We start from the raw sequence: 8,901 nt of genomic DNA, 5'->3' as shown, positions 1-8,901 counted from the left end.
CCACATCCAGGGGAACAAATCAAATCAGAATCAAATCTAATCATTTTATTTTGTATAACTGTTTTTTACAGCGAACTGTCACAAAGATGCTTTACTGAACACAAGATGTAGGGGATACTGCTCTGCTACCTCAGCGAGGCCGCAGGAAGCCTGGAGCCAGGTGACAAATGAACAAGCTCCCACAAAGTACTGGGTGGTCAGGTCCACTTTAATAATTCATCCAGGAGAGCTCCACTAAAAGCCCCAGTCGCATGAGTGGTCCGCTCATGGCGAGCATCGCTGTGCAAATGCAAGGCCCTTAAAAACCTCCGATCTAATGGCACCTACTCTCCCATGATGCATCTCTCGTGACCTCACGAGAACAAGCAGCAATGCGGAAAGCAAGCAGGAACAGCAATAAGGGCACGTACGTTTTGGGGGAGGCGTTTTTACAGGTAAAGTCATTCTATTACCTGTGCGCTTAAAGCCATGCATGAGAACTGAATTAACATGTGCCGTCTTTGATCTGTATGATTGCGGCAAGACCAAACTTGATAATAAAAGCTAATTAATTTATTAATGTATGTCATTTTAGACTTGGATTTGTTTGGATGCTATGAGTCCAGTATTCCTTGTACATTTCACATGAATAAATTAATAAAACAATACAAAATCAGATCCCCTTTCTGTCAGTGCAGTATAAATAGTTAGAAATACATATTGGCTATTCAGAATACAAAAATAGATATGGTTTGGAAGCAGATTTCATCATCAGTGTATACACAAGCTAAACCCAGTCTTTCCAGTTTGGCCTTCCCATGCTGCCTGTGTGACTAATCAGAACGCATTCACTTTTCATTTACGTTTTAAGAGTCGTCATGTTTGATGTTCTCCGTTGAAATAAAAAGATTTAGTTCTCCACAATAGGCTTGCCTTTAGAAGTAATGACTAATCAGCTCAGGGCCAAGTCCTTCAAAGCGGTTGCCAAGTTCTCAAGATTCACTAAATAGCTTCACCGCACTCACCATCCCCTGAATGTATGAGAGTCACAGGGCTTAGGAGTTCTGTTCTCTCTGGCTCTTAGCGCTGTTCACAAATGTGTTGCCAGCCGCTGGCTCTGAGAGCGAATAAATATATAATGTGTCTGCCCCATTCTCGCGGATAAAATAAAAAAGATTTTTATGGGTCTTTTCTTAAAACCGTGTGCTTGTCTAAGTGCTCAAGATGGAACGACGGGCTTCTTGTACGCGAACGTCCTCTGAGCCATGGCTGGAGAAGCACGGGAGGACGCTGCAGTAATTTTCCTGTCGCGCAACACACACTGATTCACTGAATTACTGTGTTCAAACCGGTGCAATCTCTGTCGTTTGTAGGTCTTAGGTGACATTCTGTTCCTTTGTACAGCTTTTCTTTCTTCTCTCTCCATCTCTCTCTCTCTCTCACACAAATATTTGCTGTTTTTGCTTCTGTCAGTAATCTAGTCTTGTTGACTCACTCTGACAGGTGAACTCACGTGCAAGCACACACAGACACGTGTTTGCACGTATACATGAACATGTGCATACATGTACGCATACACACACACAGGCAAGCACACACAAACACACGCACCAAGAAATGCGTACACATCCACGCACATACATGTAAGCACACACACAAACACGCACATACACTCAGACACACACAAATACACTCACACTCGTGTACACATACACATCCACACACAAATACACGCATACACTCAGACACACACACACAGATTAATGGGGAAAGTGTGCCCATCTGCTAAGGGAAATGTACACGCCTGTACAGGATCTACATTCAGTGAGCACTTTATTAGGTAGACCTGTGCACCAGCTTGTTAATGCAAATATCAATCAACCAATCATGCGGCAGCAACTAAATACCTGTACACCAGCCTGGTAATGCAAATATTTCATTAGCCAATCATGTGGCAGCAACTACATGCATAAATATATGCAGACATGGTTCAGACCAAATATCAGAAAGGGGAGGAAATGTGATCTAAGTGGTTTTGTGGAATGATTGTTGGTTGGTTTGAGTATCTCAGAAACTGCTGATTTCCTGGGATTTTCATGTACAACAGTCTCTAGAGTTTGCAGAGAATCGTGCAAAAAAACGAAAAACATACAGTGAGCAGCAGTTCTGCAGGCAGAAACACGTTGTTAACGAGACGTCAGAGGAGAATGGCCTGACTGGTCGAAGCTGGCCGGAAAGTGACAGTAACGTAAGTAAGCGCACATTACAACAGTGGGTATGCAGAAGAGCATCTCTGAACACACAACGCGTCAAACCTCTTAAGACTTTAGACTTAAGTCTAAAAAAAAGAAGTCTAATAAATACCTAATCAGGTGCCCATTCACCTGGATGAAGGGTACACCTGACGCACCGTTCCTGCAGTGGACAGGTGACTGAGAGCGCCTCTGTCACCGCTGTCAGTCTGAAACCAGAGACGCGCTCTGGAATTACTCCCTGGCAGACGTACGAGTATCTCTCCCACCTCGCTCATTCTCAAAACCCCAGGGAGCCATGGCGTCTAAAGCCAATTAACGTAGAACGGGGGTTTTAATGAAATTAGTATTACCAATTAACCCATACACAGAATAAAAAAATAACCAAGGGGCCGTCCCGACAGAGGTCATTCCCAAGGTGTCAATATTACAGGTGCGAAAATCATGTACTATTGTGGAAACGCTGCTTCTCTCTTCCTGCTAAGTTAATTTAACCTTTGTGTAGTCTTAACATTCTGTATACTCCCCTTGTCCTAAAGGTAAAAAATGACACACCTTCACTAAACCCCTAAAATAAAGCAGCTTAATTGAATTTGAAACCCCAAATCTATTTTGCATGAAGAAACAACCTGTCGCTCATCACAAACTTTGCCATCAAATTTCAAGTTCTCTGCTGTTAAACAAAGTGGTGGGTCAGTTTTTATCCTTAAGACGACACAGGGTTCAAAGTCGAGTTGTCTGGAAAGGAGTGATTGTCCTTCACATTGCTGTTTGTTCACGCTGCTCAGAATGTCTGCGGTGTTAGTGTTCGGCCCCAGAAGGAAAGGTCATGGGCCTGTCAACAGGCATTGATACTGTTTTCAGAGCTGGATCTGGGTCCCCTGCCGTGCTGTCAAAGCTGATAAGTGATGTCCACTAGCATTCAGGCCCGTCGCAGTTTCACAGGGGGTTGGTGAGCAATTGGCAAAAACTTTCACCACGTGGGCGCCCTTAACCATTGGTTTGGGTCAAATTGACTTGTTTTGAAATTTTTGTAGAAAGACTTTGGAGAGATGCGTTTCATTACCAGTCACTAAACCAGTGTATATTTGTTTTGTGTTTCTGCTTGTCATTCATCATCTGTATTTGCTTTATGTCTTTTTGCCTTATGGCTTCTTTGAGTATAATAAGATAAAGATTTAGAATGTAATTTCAAAACAACAAATATCATTAATCTACTGCATGAAAAAATTATATTTGAAGAAAAAACTTTTCTTCAGATAAACACGATGCATGTCTTCATTATAGTGGATTTAAAAATCACATCTTTATCACGAACAAATGACTATTTCATTGTTTAATGTGATCTAACACATCTGGTAAGCACTAACCATGTATATTGTTTATTGTTTGGAACTGAGATAATTGAATTTCTATTTTTCAAATCTATTTTGCATGAACAAACAACCTGTCACTCACCACCGACTTTGTCATCAAATTTAAAGTTGAAAAAATATTATTTACTTGTCTGCTGTTAAACATAGTGGTGGGTTATTTTTGACCCTTAAGACAACACAAGGGTTAAAATCCCAGTAAAAAACAAGCATCATCCAATAAGGATGTAAATAACCTCAAATTAAAGGTGACAGTCTGCAATTTCAAATCCAATGCGCTGGAGCCAAAAGAACAGAAATTGTCGTAATACATATGGACTGTACTGAATACATTCATCTTATCTTGCATGGTTGTAAAATATATTTACCATTACATTTTCAAAAATGTCTGCATATTTACAATATTTTGAAGCATCCATTTCTGTAAAGTTTTCTTCTGGCTGGACCTCGCTATCTTGGGGACATCAGGCAGAGAACAAACAACCAAGGGACCTAAGCTAAAGCACAAGCCAATCTTGACTATTTATCTAAAGAACAATCTTGACATTGTGTCACACATTTACAGATTCAGCAATCTCCCTGTGACCTTTAAATGTGTTTACTGTCAGAGCGTAAAATGAATTAATAACACTTCAGCTTCGTTTAAATCTATAGTTGAGGGTTTTCATTTTCTCCGTATCAGACCAAGTCTGCCTACCCATATTTTGAATTCCTTCCAAAGTTCATTTCTTATTCAGTGGGCACTCTTGGCCTCTGAAAAGGACAATGATTGAGGGCTATGCTAAAATTGTATCTGTTCCCTCGTGCATGCGGTTATGTACTTCGCAATAGTTTTTCAGGGAATAATCCGTTAAGAATAATAATTCCAGAGAACCTACATGCTTGAACCAGATAAAGAATTGGAAGCATTTCATGAAACAGTCAGGAATGTGAATGCAAAAATGGAACTCTTGGCATTTACTACTCACTGCATTAAGCTTGCTATGTTGCACTCTCTAATGCCTTTCTTTTGTAAAAAAAATGCCATTACACAGGCATTTAAAGCCCTAAGCTGGAACCATGGCCTGGATTCAATCAATAAGCTTTCCGTAATGTTGAGGCCCGCTTTAATGCAAGTGTGAGTTTATTGCTTCACAAACTGTTTGGCATGTAGCCAATGTTAGATGCCAATAAGTGTTTGTGGAGACTGAAAACACACAACACTTGCATTTAATCGCAAGTCAACTTTAAGCATGAATATCGGAAGCAAACTTAGAGGCGCCTAAAGATAGAACACGGTGACAATAATAGGTCTATCCCTTTGCATCAGATCTCTCTCGTTTTGAGAGGCGCTGCACCCAAATGAGGAGGTGAGGGAAGGATCTGTGGACAGAGGAATCAAGGAAATGCGTATAAGGGAAATGGAACGTCCTTCATTCATTAGTTTGAAGGCACGTGAATGTGGCAAATATGCTCATGTTTTCTTGCTGAGGCATCCCTTGGGAGACTCCTAGCTCCTCGATCCAAGCCCCTTCCTGGAGTATTTAACAGAGAAGATGCCGGACCTCAATTGATTTTCCAGGTCAGTCTAGGACCAAGGAGATAATGACGGGTGAACGACGTGACTGGAATGATGGGTGTGTCCACTAAAGTAGCTTAGAGCAAGGGTCTGCAGGCCTGGTCCTGGAGAGCCATAGAGGAAGCTGGGTTTTGTAGTCACCTTAAAATCAGGAAACGGTTTAGATCCAAGAAGCCAGGTGAGGTGAGTTAGCTGTGCGATTAACATTACATTAATGGATCAATTCATTCAACAAGATCCAGCCTCCTCATTGGCTCCTGGGACCAGGCCTGACTCCTTTAGCAGGATGTGCCCCTTAGACACTTTAAAATAAACTAATTACCTTATTTTTTCTGAATCTGAAATTTAACAGCTCTTCATTAAAAATATATACAGTAGATGCCTGTGATTTCTCCTCTGACCTCTCTCATTAACAAGGCGTTTTTGCCCGCAAAACTGCTGCTCACTGAATGTTTTTTTTTGTTTTTCACACCATTCTCTGAAAACTAGAGAATGTTGTGCGTGAAAATCCCAGGATATCAGCAGTTTCTGAGATTTTCAAACCACCCTGTCTGGCACCAACAATAATTTCATAGTCAAAGTCACTTAGATCACATTTCTTCCCCATTCTCACATTTGGTCTGAAAAACAGCTGAACCTCTTGACCATGTCTGCATGCTTTTATGCATTTAGTTGCTGCTACATGATTACATATTTGCATTAACAAGCTGGTAAATGGTAAATGCCTGCATTTATATAGCGCTTTTATCCAAAGCGCTGTACAATTGATACATCTCATTCACCCATACACTCACACGGCCAACTGGCTGCCATGCAAGGCGTTGACCAGCTGGTGTACAGGTCTACCTGATAAAGTGCTCAGTGAGTGTCTATTGGTCCAGGACCAATTTACTTTCTAAATCAATCTAGCCATTAGTGCTGATTTGCTACTAAAGCCTTTGCATTACACCCAATTGCATTGAGCTATGTTTGTATGACACCAATCACATAGCTAACACATGTTCTGAAGATGGAGCTCACAGATTACCAAGATCTGAAATACCACCCTACCCCGCCCACCCCTGCCCTGACCTTGAAATGCAAGCACCAGCTGTGTAGCTTGACTGCAAAGTAGAGCGCTATCTCTTTCTTCCCTGAAACAATCATAAGCTCCCTGTAGGCACTGCTTTCAAAGCCAATTATCTCAGCTCTGGAGCACTCCAGCTCACCTCGGAGACCAGGCTCCCTGCTGTGTGTGATTGTGCCATGGGGGACTCCCCGAAAAAAACACCTGCGACCATCCCACGGCCAGCGGGGACACGGCAGGCTGCTCACCCCTCTGTGCCTGACCTCACCATGGGGAACATCAGCCCGTGGGACCCCCCTAATCTCTCCTACTGAGAGGGGGGGGTGAGGGTGGTGGCTGGTCCACAGTGGCTCCCCCATACTGAATCCCCTCTTCTGCCACATTTCTTCCTCTTTCACGCTTGCCATCCCCAACGCAAACCCCAGCTCCCACTGCGTCTGTACTGTCCTCCGGGTGGTTAAATAGCCGCTTATGATAAGACCCATCCACAAGCACAAGGACACTTATTGCGCGAATCAAGGTCAGCTATTCTTGTGGCTGAAATGCTGTATGAAAAGGAATCTGTAGCTGACTTGCTTAGTAAGAAAAGCGATTCACTCAAGATGTACAAAAGGGAATCTGTTCCTCACATGCCATATGCAAACCAAGTTGGTTACATGGTTTTAATTTAGTCAACGGCAAAGGGCTATATTATTATTATTATTATTATTATTATTATTACTGTTGTTGTTGTTGTTGTTGTAGTAATTACAATATGTAACAGGCAGGAAGTTAAACCGTATTGCGCACAATGTGGAGGCATGGTAATCCGACATGACAGTACAGTAAGTGCTTAAATGTCGAAGCAAAAAAAAAGTATCCAGTCAAACGACGGTTTCACTGGTAACCAAATCTCATTGTTCCCCCATCAATTAGCTTCAATTAAGTCAAATGTCAGAGCAGCTCGCGTTTCAGCAGGTGCAACACCGGATTGTTGCGTGGTATACTTGACGTGGCTAGTACAAAAACATATACATTAGCTATCTAATGTTGGTTTACGAAACTGCAGTAGTTGTAAAAGCTAACAATCATAATATCTCAGAATTGACCAACACAGCCGTTTCACCTGTGGTGCCTTAATGTCGAAGTACAAAAAAAAAAGAATACATCCAGACAAACGGCGGTTTCACTGGTAACATAATATCATTGTCCCCCCATCACTTATCTGCAATTAATTCAAATGTCAGAACAGCTCGCGTTTCAGCAGGCGTAACAGCGGATCTAACCACCCCCCTCCCCAAAGCGTGCACTGCTGAATTACCATTATTCGTTAATGGTACAGAGGACGGCGGATTGGGTGGCACTAGTAGAGCGCGGCCACCGCCCGGCTAGGGTTGCGGATTAAGATACCTTCAGATGGATCACGTTTTGGCGAGGTCTGGACCAACAGCTTCCCGTGTGGAGTGTGCTGTGGAGGAGGAGGAGGGTTATAGCGTTCCATCGCACCCTTTGCCCCCCGGCTGCCAGTGAAGCAGGGACTACAATTCTTCCAAATTCTGCTCCTCTACTTTCCTGTTGATACCGGCGAGAAAGGACGCAAATGACTAAATGACACTCTTAAAAACTGTATAAACACATTTGGCCTAGCATAGGTTGGTATTTCTCCTATGCTTCACAGAAGCTTAGCAAAAAGCCATGGTACTGTTCATCTATACAGTAGCTATTTACACAGTTTTAAATATGCCGAGATAGTTAAAACAAAAGCACAAGCACATTTGAACCAGCACTGGCCTACTACATATAATAGTAGCTACTAGTGCGTAACCATTCATTTGCCCCATGTATCATATGGACTTCAGATTTGGATAGGTGAGCGATGATAAGCTAAGCAAAAACATTGTGTTAAAAAACATTTAACACAAAAAGCAACCAAGCAACGTTAAAACACTTGAAGCGGCAGGGGAAGCCTACCGGCGGTGCCCCTGCTGCTGCGTAGTTTGTTCACAGCAGTCTTGCGTTTTAATTGGCGCGGGCGATCGCCCCGTGCCAGAGGCTCGCGATTGCCGTATCGCGGCTACCTCTGATCTGCTCCTTTCATCTCCCCTTTTCAACCGCTAAGTTCTCACATGCCAATGCACCCCCACCCCCTTCCACCAGCCCCCAAATTCCATGGTAACGAATCCTGCTCAACGCAGCTGCCTCTATTTTAATAGTTAATGTAGTGCTCTTATTGCGTAACAGTATCTTCACTTGCTGTGACTTTGGTGTAATATGCTGGAGGAATTGCACAGAAACATTTGAAGAAATAGCTCCCACAGAAACCTTGTTGTAATCAATGATGAGATGAGAAATTCAGTTACCGCCTTGCATGTCATTAATTGTTAATGGGACTGCAGGAATAATTGCAGCCTGCGCCTCATTCAACAACGCACTTGAACGTATTCATAGTATGGACGGAGCTGCAAACATGTCTTCCAGTTGTGCTATCCAATTATTAATTCCATTAAGTTCCAATGTAACAATACTTACCAATGTTTTCATTCATGGCTAGACTTACATACAACAAAGTTGTTAAATCACTTTCAGAACAGTATATTTCACTGTGATAGAGTCTTGTATCCCAATTTGGACATTACACACTAATATTTTTTAAATTGAACCCAAACATCCATCCATCCATCCATTATCAGAACC

The sequence above is a fragment of the Conger conger genome, chromosome 16 (assembly GCF_963514075.1).
Source record: "Conger conger chromosome 16, fConCon1.1, whole genome shotgun sequence".
In the NCBI taxonomy this organism is placed as follows: domain Eukaryota; kingdom Metazoa; phylum Chordata; class Actinopteri; order Anguilliformes; family Congridae; genus Conger; species Conger conger.
This window is presented reverse-complemented; position numbering follows the sequence as displayed.